This window comes from Aquarana catesbeiana, linkage group LG12 (assembly GCF_042186555.1).
Source record: "Aquarana catesbeiana isolate 2022-GZ linkage group LG12, ASM4218655v1, whole genome shotgun sequence".
NCBI classification, from domain to species: domain Eukaryota; kingdom Metazoa; phylum Chordata; class Amphibia; order Anura; family Ranidae; genus Aquarana; species Aquarana catesbeiana.
This window is the reverse complement of record NC_133335.1, coordinates 145064588-145079172: the sequence shown is the minus strand read 5'-3', so window position 1 is coordinate 145079172 and position 14585 is coordinate 145064588. Positions and strand designations below refer to the sequence as shown.

At 47.4% G+C, this 14585-nt stretch overlaps 1 protein-coding gene across 3 annotated transcripts in view; it reads right to left on the bottom strand.

The window, feature by feature from the left end:
* Positions 1–14585, bottom strand: part of NBR1 (NBR1 autophagy cargo receptor) — a 222139-nt gene that overhangs the window by 172156 nt on the left and 35398 nt on the right. The window lies entirely within an intron of this gene.

The following is a 14585-nucleotide window of genomic DNA, read 5'->3' as shown; positions in this document are numbered from 1 at the left end:
TCTCTGAAATCTGTACCTTTAAAATCAAAGTCAGCAATGGTAGTTTCCTCAATCCTCCTATTTTCTTATTCCATGTTTTACATGTAATATTTTTGGGCTTGCACCTATGTGACTAAATGCCAATTACATTCAGCATCTTAAAGCTCTGGTGTAGACCAGCTGGCAAATCTTCACCGGGTAATCGAACAGCTCTGCTATTTACCTTCACTTACACCTTTTGAGCAGAAAGCAACCTGCACTATGTTTCTAGTCTGATTTGTATGAATCACTATATGCGAAGCACAATAACAAGCAAGCTGCAGAACCAGGCAATTTGCACCAAAATGAATAAAAATCCAATCAGTTCTTTATCCCGATATGAGTTTTCACACTAGGGGGCCAATGAACCCTTTACATGGTATTTGTTGATTTCTGATTACCTTCCTAAAACCAGAGTGTCGCCAAAATACCAGCTGGATCACACAGAAAGACTCTTGGGGCATCACATTTTATAAATGCAGAGCCACACAAAAGGACAAAGAAAAACTACACAAATAATGCAGCTCCGGTGTCTGCCTCTTGCAACCCACTGTACAGCAGAGCGTATACTGCGAGATGGGTAAGCAGCAAATGGAGAAAGTCGGTTATGCTGCAGTGCTTGTGTGCTGAGAACCGGGTGACTAAAAATCGATGATTTATAAAAAAAAATTAATTAATCTGATTTTTGTCTTTATTAAATCTGATTTTTTTTTTTTAATCAAATTTATTTTAATAAAATGCTTTTGGAATAAAAATCTATCTAAAGCGAGTTTTTTATTTAAGATACATTAACAATTTAGTTTATTCAGCATGAAATGGAGCTTAGTTATGTACCATGAGGCTGTATATTCTGCAATATTTACATTTTTAGTAAACCTATTCAATGAATCCAAGCTCTGTCCTTCCATTTAAAGAGCACCTGTCATTTCAGATCTATCACAGCAGCGCCTGTTAGCGGGCATCTACTCACCTGCTGCCATAACATCTCTCACCTTGTTGTGTCACTGCCGCATCACCAGCCATCCCATTAAAGTGAATGGGACTATCCGTGAGTCAACAGCGGGTCAGAGGAGGAGCGGCTGCAGGACAGAGATGACAGTTGTTCTTTAAAAATTATGAATTAAAATTGAGTTGATTTAAATCAAGCCTTTTTTTACTAGTGATTTAAATAGACTTGATTTAAATCAAAGCTACCCTGGCTGACAAGGACCATGCTGATAGTAGTAGAGTAGCAGAGTAGAGTGACAGAGAAATACTCTGCTTCTCCTTTTACTGTCCAGTCACAGGCTGGGGGAGGGACAAGAGCTGTATATGTTACTTTTACTACAGCACAGGCTGTGGTACATTGCTGACCAATGTAGATCTCAGTTCAGAAATACAAATCCTTTTGGCTGAGAAAACAGCTTCCAAATACAGTATGTATTTAATTTGTGTATTTAGTCATTTGCCAGCTTAAGCTCTATAAAAAAAAAAAAATATATGCTCCTTCAATACAAAAACATTTCAGCAATTGACAAAATTTTAAACCAAAGTACAAGATAATGCAAAAACTGATGTCTAGAAGCATACCAATCCCCCATAGAAAATATACATACACCAACAAGCTCTAAACAAGGAACTTTCCTATTTGGGTCCATTTTGGTCTGTCCAATATACCATTGAGGAAGTTTTGTTATATCTGTCTGATTAGTAATAATAAAAAAAAAAATATACCTTCTGATCAGGCCTTAAATATTGTGAGCTGATCGATTTTCTGTGCTTGCTGCCTGTGTAGACTATCATAAATTGCAATGATATTGGAACTACAGAACCACACCCTGTTCATGGAGAATTGGAGAGGGAGCCTGCTGTAGTCCTATCCTGTTTTTATTGTCCTGATACAGAAGGGAGAGGGAGTGCCCTTTTAGCACTGGAAGTGTGTTACTGGCAGCATCACCAGGTGAAAAATAAGGAAAATCAGAGTTACGTACCGGTAACGTCTTTTTCCAGGAGTCTTTCAGGACAGCTTTTTGCATACAGAGTGCATTGCCAGTTGAGAGCAGACGTCTGTGCAGCAGCGTCTGTCAGCAGCTCTAGCTCAGCCACCCGGCTCCGGCCACCCAGCCATCCAGGACTCATCCCAGTCTCCCCAGCGGAACCGCACCAGGACCCCCACCTGCCACCGCATCGTCCACCGCGCCAGCCACATCGGCCCGTCCCCCAGGACACTCCGCGGCTCCGGCCCAGCGCCCTCAGGATACTCCGCAGCTCCGGCCCAGTCCTGGCCAGTGCAGGCCTGCCGCGTCACCTCCCCCAGCCGACCGGCAGCCCTACCAGCAGGCCCATGCACAGCCGCCACCGTTCCATCCTCCTTACCCTCGGACACTCCATCAGCAGCACCGGGATCAGAGCAGCCGGACTCGGGCCTAGCCGGCAGCCATCTTGGTACACCCTCCCTAGGCCACAGCAAACCGCCGGCCGCCTGGAGATCTTCCCCTCTCCCAGCAGGACCTGTCGTGACCTCGGACCCAGCGGACCCCCCCTCCCCTCCCTACCCAGCTCACCAGCATACCCATCAGGCTATCCAGTTCCCTCCACTGAGCGCTCCTCTCAGATTGTCACCCACTGTGGACACACAGGTTAGAGCAGACGTCTGTGTCAGCAGCTCGAGCACCGTGGTCCGTGCGGCCAGACAGCTCTCGGCTCGGGCCTAGCCGGCGGCCATCTTGTTACACCCTCCCGAGCCACAGCAATCCGCCGGCCGCCCGGAGACCATCCCCGCAGGACCCTCCGTGACTCGGTCCCAGCGGACACCCCCCCCCCAACCCAGCTCACCAGGATACCTCCTGCAGCCGCCGTCCGATCCCTCCGTCTCTAGCCTCTAGACTCGGGGGACAGACCACGGCTGCAACCTTCATCCGGCACAGCTGGCCACCTCCTCTCTTCCACTTTGGTTTAGTGGGCCCCTGGAACACCGCCCCCTCACTACCAGGCCTCACTGCAGGGGTACGGGCCAACACCGGAAGCCAGGACACCCACGGTTCAGGCCCTAGCCGGCAGGCCAGCACATTATCCAATTCTTATAACTTGTATCCTTTGTTACCCTACCCGGCGTCTATCGTCGATCCTCCCAGACGCGGCTGCATTACCAGTAAGTAGTGGCCAGATCTCCTCCCCCCCGCCTCCCCATCACCCCTCTCCATCGTCTCTTCCCCTCTGGACCATCCCGGATCAGGTAAGCTCCCAGGGGCTCACTAGCAGTTGATCAAGGGTCCCCAAGTACGATCGCTCTCCGGGGGGTTAGGAAGGAATTTTTTTCCAGCCAGCTCAGCTAGGGTTTTTCACTTTCCTCTGGATCAACAGGAAGGTAGGTAGGCCAGCAGGTGCCCCCCCTGCCTTCATCACCACCTCCAGAACTTCTGCACCATCAACAACTCCACCCCCGTAGCAGTGGCAGCCATCAGAACCTCCATCCTCTCAGCAAGCTCATCATCGCCACATCAGTACCATCATCAGATCATCCTTCCTTCAGCAACTTTGTCTTTTCTCACCATGTGCATTTTCAAATACTCAGTGAACGCCCTCCATAGGCTAAGAAATACCGCCTCAACATTACCAACCTACATTCAAAAACGACTACAAAAAAGAACAACTACTAAGGATCAACCTACAATCAACCATCAAACATAGGGAGACACCAATTCAACCGCAACTAGCATGAACATAGTTCTAAGCTCCTAACTGAGCATAGAAGAGGAAAAAAAGGAGGAGGCCTAGCAGTAATCTTCAAATCTCACCTCGCACTCACCAACCCAACATCACAAAACTCAGTGCCATTCATGGAGACACTCTCCCTTCATCTTCAAACAACACCCCAAGACACTATTCACATACTACTATGCTACAGACCTCCAGGGCCAAAGACCAATCTCCTTACACCCTTCACGGAATTCATCTCAACACTCACCCTGAAAACCAAAAACTTTCTGGTACTTGGAGACTTCAACCTCTGGGCAAACTCCACCCTCGACCTTATCGCCACCGCCTGCATCAACCAACTGGAAGAACTAGGTCTCCAGCAACTGATAAATGCTCCTACACATGGTTCAGGACATATTTTGGACCTCATCTTCAAACAAAATATGGACATCAACATAGTCGACAATGTACCGCTACCCTGGACGGACCACCACGCCATCAAATTCAAAATCGCCACCAACACCAACCTCCAAAAACGGAATCACGCAATAACAACACACTGATCTAGAAACTACACTCCGAACTCTTCAAAACCACATTATCAAACAAAATAGCAACGATAAATTTAAACCACTCAACTGAACACTCAACTCCTTAAACAAACAGCAGACTCAGTGGCCCCAAAACACAGAACAATCATCCGCAAAAAAACCTTGGGATGGTTCACTGGCACCCTTACTCTACTGAAGCGCGAACGCAGAAGCGCTGAAAGAGCCTGGAGAAGAAACTCTACTAAGGAAAACCACTCAAACTACAAAGCTCTCACCGAGAAATATCACAAAGCAATCTTCAAAGCAAAAAAAGAATATTTCTTGAACACCATCTCAACAGCCTTAAACCGCCCTCGGGAACTGTTCAAAATAGTTGCCCAGACTATGAACCCAACCTGCCTAGAGCCCCCAGCAAATAAAAAACTCAAGAATTTTGCAATAAGGTATCGGACTTCTTCGATAAAATCGATAACATCCGTAAAACAATTCAACAGAAAAAAAACGACCAACCTCAATCAACGAAAGCAAAAGAGAGGAAATTGATACAAGCATCACACAAGGACCGAAATTCTCACTAATCCCAATCACCACTGACAGCACCAAAAACATCATTAGAAGCCTCAGAGACAGCACTTCACCAAACAACATAATTCCCACAAAACTTCTGAAAGAATGCTCCGACATCCTCGCTTCCACTATAACACACCTCATAAATCAGTCAAAGAAGGGACTGTCCCAATCGCCCTCAAGCAAGGCATCGTCAAATCTCTTCTAAAGAAACCCAACCTCGACCCTAACTACCGCAGACGGATAACAAATCTCAACACCATCTCCAAGGTCATGGAGAAAGCAGTCGTACAACAGCTACAACTCCACCTGGACACACACAATCTCTTGGACCCCCTGCAATCAGGCTTCCGCCCAGGCCACGGCACAGAAACGGCACTCCTCAAAGTATGGGACGACGCCCTCGAAGCTGAAGGTGACAGAGAATCAAGTCTCCTGGTACTGCTGGACCTCAGTGCAGCGTTCGATACAGTGGACCACAACACCCTACTCATCCGCCTCACAGGAATAGCGGGAGTCACAGATTCAGAGCTACAATGGTTCGCATCGTTCTTGGAAAAATCGCTCTCAGACCGTGAAACTAGGAGCCTTCACCTCTGAAACCCGGGCATTATCGTATGGAGTCCCTCAAGGGTCACCATTATCACCAGTCCTCTTCAACATCTATATCAGTCCGCTCCTCAAAATCATCAGAAATTCGGACCTCCGCTACCACTCGTACGCTGACGACACATAACTCTACTTTCAGATCACCGGACAAAACGACCACTATCAGCAACTAGAAAAATGCCTCACATTGATAGACAACTGGATGACCACTAGCTACCTCAAACTCAACGGATCCAAAACAGAGCTTCTACTACATGCAAACCAAAACTCAAAAAACAAGAACCCTTGGACTCCACCCACCGTCTTTGGACAGACCATCGCCCCAAGCACCAAAGTCAAAAGTCTTGGAGTCATTTTTGACTCAGAAATGTCAATGGATGCACAAATTGGATCAGTAGTCAGCGGATCTCACCACCTTCTTCGCCTGCTACACACACTCATCCCCTTTATTCCTAAAAAGGACAAAGCAGCAGTAGTTTGAACCATCATTAACTCCAGACTCGACTATGCAAATTTCCTCTACATCGGACTACCTAAATACCAGGTCGCACTCCTACAACTCATCCAAAACACTGCAGCAAGATTGATAACAGAAAAAAAAAAACCTTGGGAACCCATTTCCCCATCCCTGAGGAGCCTACATTGGCTAACCATAAAGGATCGGATCACATTCAAGACCCTCTGCCTCACCCACAAATGCCTACATGGAAACGCGCCTCAATACCTATGCGAGAAAATAAAACGCTACGTACCTAATCGCAATCTTCGATCAACCCACCAAAACCTACTCCACGTTCCCACATCCCGCTACAAATCAAAGGGAGAATGAAGATTCTCAGTCCAAGGACCACGGCTATGGAACACTCTACCGACCAACATCCATATGGAAGAAAACCATTAGGCCTTCAGGAAGAAACTCAAGACCTACCTCTTCTAGCAAGCTGGACCCACAGGATGGACCAAGCGCCTTGAGGCGATTCAGTACGCATTTGCAGCGCTATACAAGTCATTCATTCAGCCACATTTGAGAGACCTCGGCTCCTCCCTTCACAGTAAACACCGCCTTAGCTTCAAGATTTAAGCCCCTCCTGCCCCACTGGACCCTCAGTCTTCTAAGAGTACCGGGTGGGTATCGGTGCTGCCCTGAAAGACTCCTGGAAAAAGACATTACCGGTACGCAACTCTGATTTTCCCTAAACATCTTTTAGGACAGCCACTTTTGAGAGGATAAACGAGCACTTAACCCTAGGGTGGGACCACCGCTTGTAGGACCCCTTTTTCCCCGAAGGTCCGATCCTTAGCGATCCACTGGTCCAACCTGTAGTGTTTGACAAAGGTGCTACGACCTTAACATCCAACTTATGTTCACCCACAGGATTCGAATAGAAAGTTGGCAAAATAATTTCTTGGCCTCTGTGAAACTTCGAGGCCACCCTCTTAAAAAAAAAAAAAAAAACACCTGGTACGGAAATATTTGTAGAAAAGGGGGCCCCCTGATTGGAAATGCCCTCTGCGTACCAGCTGTTGAAAATGTCTCCGGTAGATGGAGCAGGTTTATTTCCTGCTACTTAGCAGGGCCACAACCCCATCCAGGAAGCTCTTGCCTTTAGCAATTCTTCCTCGGAAGCCATGCAGGGAGAATTCACCGCTCCACCTGGGGAGAGCAGAATGGACCCGGAGATGAAGGTCCTCCCGGATTGGCGGTATCCAGGAAGGTTCCACGCCAGATCGTACAGGCTTGGGAACCACAGCCTCCTGGACCAATGCGGTGCAATGAAAATAGGAGACATAACCTTGGTCTGAAGATAAATAGGAGCAGGTCATCCAGATTTGTCCCTCAGGCCTATGATTGCCATTAAGCAGTTTGGAGGGGGGGGGGGGGGGGGGAATGAGTCTATACAGAGCCTTCTGCAAGTTATTCTGTTCCCCCCCGCCCTGAATTTAGGGAAGTCCCTGAGTCAGTGCTGGTAGGCAGAAATGCTAACCCGTTAGCCACTGTTCTGCCACTTTTATCCCCTCTGGTCATGGAGTGATAAAAGTTTCTACTCCTGGATTCCCAGGGTGGCACGGAAGGCTCCCAAGAGATCCTCCACCTCCTCCAGGGAAGGTTCGTAGCGAGAGGGTCTAAAGGACTTACTGTCTAACCCCTCTACCTCTGACTCCACCTGGAAGCCTGAAGAAGCGCTAACTGGCTCCTTTACCTCCCCTTTAAAAGAAGGATTTCCTCACCGGGTCTTGACATCCTTTGATGGCTTCCACCCAAGCTTCCAGGACTGGGAACACCCTTTTAAAACAACATACTGATGTGGCATTGGTAACTAGGCCCTTACCTATTTTCAGGCTACTCTGCTGTTTATTATTCAAGTCCCAAGCAGGCGATACCCTGTCTGAGACTGAACCTATGGTTTGAGTACTGCTAGTCACTAAACCACTGTTGATACAATGTTTAGGATTTTTCAGGAAGGGTAGTAAGGCTGACGCTTTTCTGTGCAGCTTGGCAAACTGGTGATGAGCGGCGGGGGAGGGGGGGGATGGACTTGCAAATTCAAGCCGATGACCCCTCCTTACCATCCCCAGAAGAAATGATTGGAGGAGACCACTACCCGCTATGGAAGGTAGTCCCCCAATCTTCCTCCGGACCGTTCGGGAGGACGAACCCCCTATTTTGCCCCACCTTTCTGACCCCAAGACCTCTTTGGATTGTCGGCCTTTGGGAACCTGAATTCTCTCTGAGGGAGAGACTTATTCCTTGCTTGCTTCCCCGTACTACACAAGATGGGAAAGGACTCTCACCCATCAGTCGTCCGATCTAAACGGTTTACAGACCAGGACCTAACCAAAACAAGCCCTCCGTGAGAATCCTGGGAATGCTGGGCATTGCAGTTCCTCAGGCTCACCGCACAGAGGGCATGCTGGGCATTGCAGTTCCTCAGGCTTACTGCACAAAGGACATGCTGGGCACTGCAGTTCCTAAGGCTTACTGCACAAAGGGCATGCTGGGCACTGCAGTTCCTCAGGCTTACTGCACAAAGGGCATGCTGGGCACTGCAGTTCCTCAGGCTTACTGCACAAAGGGCATGCTGGGCACTGCAGTTCCTCAGGCTTACTGCACAAAGGGCATGCTGGGCACTGCAGTTCCTCAGGCTTACTGCACAAAGGGCATGCTGGGCACTGCAGTTCCTCAGGCTTACTGCACAAAGGGCATGCTGGGCACTGCAGTTCCTCAGGCTTACTGCACAAAGGGCATGCTGGGCACTGCAGTTCCGCGGCCCCAGCAGAAGTGCATGCCCCCACAGGACGCAAAGTTGCTACGTCCTCCGGACCAGCCTCAAGCTCTCTCACTGGCCACAAAAAATGCGGGGATGAACAGTGCACCTCTGACGACGCCCTCCTGGACAGAATGAGAGCGGGGACCCCAAAGCTTTTTCCCCACCCTCAGGAGAATCTGGGGTGGCTAATCTGAGGACCTAATAGTAACTTCCCCAAGGCTCCACCAACCGAAAAATAGAGATAGGGAGAGCTTCTCCTCACAGTAAAAACCGGCTTCAACCTCCCCAGTTGATCAGCCCTGGTTCCCAGCGATGTCTCTCCGCCGGAGGAAACACCGAAACTGGGGGTCCAGTGGGGCAGGAGGGGCTTAAATCTTGAAGCCAAGACGGTATTTCCTGTGAAGGGAGGAGCCGAGGTCTCTCAAAGGTGGCTGTCCTGTAAGACATTTAGGGAAAAATGCTTGAGTAAAGAAAAACTATGCAGCCACCACATCATGGACTGGTAAGCTGCAATATACTACATTATTGTTGCATTGTGTTTCCTATGTGTTACCTATGTGTCCCATTGATGCGCTGAATCTCATACCACACTTACCCCTACAGCAGCTAGCAACAGAAAGCTGCCAGAGCGGTAATGCACATTCGCCACCTCTGTATTCTGCAAAAACCCTGGTTGATCCTGCTGTTCTCTATCCCTCCCTCATGCCCCCACTGCAGCTGGGGATTGTGCAGCGCAGCTGTTGGCAGCTAGTGCACATGCTCATTTTCCAGTGTATTTCCATGCGGAGCATTTCTCCATTGATCACATCTGTGCAAATTATATACAGTTTGTAAATGACAGCCCACTCCCTCCCTCTTCCTCCATGCTCACTAACCAGCTAAATACGATGGGGGCGAGACATTACATCCGGATTGATGGAGTCATCACATCCCTCCTATTCTAAGCCCATGCACACAATAACACGGGCTGGAGGGGTATGACAGCCTGTGACTGGCATAAATCCACTTACACCAGGTTATTCCCAAAAATAACAGAGATTTGATTTCAAATATATATTTGTATGACAATTTAAAACAGTTTTTTTTATATTATTTGATTTTACTGTGTACTCCAAAGGTTGTTTTTTTTTTTTTTTAACATGTGACCAGCAGTAGAGAACTAGAAGCTCCTCCTGCCACTGTTTCAATACAGACAAGCTGGGAACGAGCTGGGTCTCGATTAGGGAAAAAAAAAAAAAAAAAAAAAAAAAAAAAAGGTACTTACATTGTTTTATAAAATAAATAAATAAATAATAATAATCCATTATCCTTATACAGAAAGAGAAGGGATACTGTAAATTAAACAGTATGTTTTAGTACCACTTTAATGTACTCAGCGTACATCAAGCCCCCCTCTGTGCTGTGATGATGTGACTCTTGTGCATGGTAGCGACGTTATTGTGGGCAAGCCAATCAAATAACTGAACAGTCCAAACATGGAAGGAAGTCCGGAAGTAGATGGAAGCACTCCTGACCAGTGGAAGCACTAACAGCACAGAGCTGGAAGGCATCATTTGACAAATACGCCTGCCATAATGCGCTTATATGCTACCAGCTAGAGCCGCATGATTCTGGATAAAATGAGAACCACATTTTTTTTTTGCTTAGTATAAAGATCTCAATTCTCACAGCGTAACATTTCACATTATACAAAACAATTGGGCTAACTTTACTGTTTCGTTTTTTTTTTTTAATTCATTGAAGTGTATCTTTTCCCATAAAATTGCATTTGAAAGACCCCTGCGCAAATACAGTGTGACATAAAATATTGCAACAACTGCCATTTTATTCTCTAGGGTCTCTGGTAAAAAAATATATACAGTGGGGACGTAAAGTATTCAGACCCCCTTAAATTTGTTACTCTTTGTTATATTGCAGCCATTTGCTAAAATCATTTAAGTTCATTTTTTTCCTCATTAATGTACACACAGCACCCCATATTGACAGAAAAACACAGAATTGTTGACATTTTTGCAATTTTATTAAAAAAGAAAAACTGAAATATCACATGGTCCTAAGTATTCAGACCCTTTGCTCAGTATTTAGTAGAACCCTTTTAATCTAATACAGCCATGAGTCTTTTTGGGAAAGATGCAACAAGTTTTTCACACCTGGATTTGGGGATCCTTTGTCATTCCTCCTTGTAGATTCTCTCCAGTTCTGTCAGGTTGGATGGTAAACGTTGGTGGACAGCCAATTTTAGGTCTCTCCAGAGATGCTCAATTGGGTTTAAGTCAGGGCTCTGGCTAGGCCATTCAAGAACAGTCATGGAGTTGTTGTGAAGCCACGCCTTCGTTATTTTAGCTGTGTGCTTAGGGTCATTGTCTTGTTGGAAGGTAAACCTTCGGCCCAGTCTGAGGTCCTGAGCACTGAAGACTGCCTTTCAACATCATACAGCAGGTCTTGACTTGATGTGCAGCTCCCGGGACACCTAGTCACTCTCTACAATAGCTCTGCTACTACCTTTCTGTTAGTATCAGGTGTAGCTGAACACTTCATCCTGATACCGAATATTAGATCTCACAGCAATTATATTGTAACTTTATTTATGTACATCAGTTTGACTGCATTTCTGAGTACGATCAGAATTCAGGTGCTTGGCTTATATGACCCAGGTCATATCAGAAGACAGTTCTCATTATGAACATTATTATGCCATTATTTTGGTTAACAGAGGACAGAATTAGAATTAGACTTGGGAAACTTAACGTTAATAAATCACCGGGACTGGATGGCTTGCACCCGAGGGTGCTTAGGGAACTCAGTCAAGTAACTGATATACCATTGTTCCTAATTTTTACTAACTGGAATTGTACCAGCGGATTGGAGAAAAGCCAATGTAGCACTAATATTTAAAAAGGGCCCAAAATACATCCCTGGGAATTACAGACCAGTTAGCCTAACATCAATAACATGCAAGCTCTTGAAAGGGGATGAAAAGGGACTATATACAAGATTTAAGTAATGGAAACTGTATCAGCTGTATTTAGCATGTATTCATGAAGAATCTTTCTTGCCAAACCAATCTATTATGGAGGAGGCGAGTTGCCATCTGGATAAAGGAAGGCCCGTAGATGTGGTGTATCTGGATTTTACAAAAGCATTTGATACAGTTCCCCATAAACATTTACTGTACAAAATAAGGTCCATTGGCATGGACCTTAGGGGGAGTACATGGATTGAAAACTGGTTACAAGGGAGAGTTCAAAGCGTGGTGATAAATGGGGAATACTCTGAATGGTCAGGGGTGGGTAGTGGGGTCCCACAGGGTTCTGTGCTGGGACCAATCCTGTTTAATTTGTTCATAAATGACCTGGAGGATGGGGTAAATAGTTCATTCTCTGCATTTGCGAATGATACTAAGCTAAGCAGGGCAATAACGTCTCCGCAGGATGTGGAAACCTTGCAAGAAGATCTGAACAAATTAATGGGGTGGGCAACTACATGGCAAATGAGGTTTAAGGTAGAAAAATGTAAAATAATCCATTTGCATTAGGGATGCACCAAATGGGTTTTTTGGTGCCGAAACCGATACAGAAAATGAAAAATACACTAGGCCGAAAACCGAAACTGATACCGAAAATGACCGATACCGAAAGTGACTGTTTTTAAAAAATATTTTTATATAGAAGATGGTCAGAGACTGGGGACAAGGTACAGGAGATGGTCAGAGACTGGGGACATGATACAGGAGATGGTCAGAGACTGGGGACATGGTACAGGAGATGGTCAGAGACTGGGGACATGGTACAGGAGATGGTCAGAGACTGGGGACATGGTACAGGAGATGGTCAGAGACTGGGGACATGGTACAGGAGATGGTCAGAGACTGGGGACATGGTACAGGAGATGGTCAGAGACTGGGGATATGGTACAGGAGATGGTCAGAGACTGAAGACATGGTGCAGGAGATGGTCAGAGACTGAAGACATGGTGCAGGAGATGGTCAGAGACTGAAGACATGGTGCAGGAGATGGTCAGAGACTGAAGACATGGTGCAGGAGATGGTCAGAGACTGAAGACATGGTGCAGGAGATGGTCAGAGACTGAAGACATGGTGCAGGAGATGGTCAGAGACTGAAGACATGGTGCAGGAGATGGTCAGAGACTGAAGACATGGTGCAGGAGATGGTCAGAGACTGAAGACATGGTGCAGGAGATGGTCAGAGACTGAAGACATGGTGCAGGAGATGGTCAGAGACTGAAGACATGGTGCAGGAGATGGTCAGAGACTGAAGACATGGTACAGGAGATGGTCAGAGACTGGGAACATGGTACAGGAGATGGTCAGAGACTGGGGACATGGTACAGGAGATGGTCAGAGACTGGGGACATGGTACAGGAGATGGTCAGAGACTGGGGACATGGTACAGGAGATGGTCAGAGACTGGGGATATGGTACAGGAGATGGTCAGAGACTGGGGATATGGTACAGGAGATGGTCAGAGACTGAAGACATGGTGCAGGAGATGGTCAGAGACTGAAGACATGGTGCAGGAGATGGTCAGAGACTGAAGACATGGTGCAGGAGATGGTCAGAGACTGAAGACATGGTGCAGGAGATGGTCAGAGACTGAAGACATGGTGCAGGAGATGGTCAGAGACTGAAGACATGGTACAGGAGATGGTCAGAGACTGGGAACATGGTACAGGAGATGGTCAGAGACTGCAGACACATTACAGGAGATGGTCAGAGATTGGGGACATGGTACAGGAGATGGTCAGAGACTGCAGACATGGTACAGGAGATGGTCAGGAGATCAATGCAGCATCACCTGTGCCCATTATATGAACCCTGCCAGTGCCCAGCAGCCTACCAGTGCCCATCATTTGCAGCCTGCCTGTGCCTCACCACTGCCCAGCAGCCTACCAGTGCCCGTCATGCAGCCTGCCTGTACCTCACCAGTGCCCAGCAGCCTACCAGTGCCCGTCATGCAGCCTGCCTGTGCCCAGCAGCCTACCAGTGCCCGTCATGCAGCCTGCCTGTGCCTCACCAGTGCATATAAACACATATAAAAACACATACATATATATACACACACACACACCCAAACATGCAGACACCTACACATAAACATAGACAGCCTTTTTAAAAATCGGCAGCTGCAGCACTGTACCTTCACTCTCCATGTCGGGTACTGCACTGAAGGGGGAGGCAGAGAGCACAGCACAAACTGCTAGACACCTCTCCCTTGCTTTCACTTTCAGAGTAAACACAGCGTGACCGAGCTCCTGCACAGCCGATTTACACATCGGCTGAGGATCGGGGAGCCCAGTTCCATATGCTGCCCCCGCTCGGGAAGAGGGGAGGCACACGGGCCACCTGCGGCATGGGCGAGGAGGGAGGCGAGGGGAGGAGGAGAGAGTAAGGACGGGCGCTCCAGAACAACACCCCCACAATGGGCGGCACCAGGGGCGCACACCCAGCAGGCCCCGCCCCATTTTCGGCGCCATTATCAGCGTGATTTCTCTTTCCGCAAATTGCCAAAAAGGCCATTTTCGGCCGATATGTTTTGGCGGCCGAAATTTCGGTGCATCCCTAATTTGCATTCATATTTTTGCCACCCAATCTATACACTAGGGGGAGAACTTCTGGGGGAATCTAAGATGAAAAAGGACCTGGGGGTCCTAGTAGATGATAGGCTCAGCAATGGCATGCAATGCCAAACTGCTGCTAACAAAGCAAACAGAATATTGGCATGCATTAAAAAGGGGATAAAGTGATAGTTCTCCCACTCTACAAGACTCTGGTCCGGCCGTACCTAGAGTATGCTGTCCAGTTCTGGGCACCAGTCCTTAGGAAGGATGTACTGGAAATGGAGCGAGTACAAAGAAGGGCAACAAAGCCAATAAA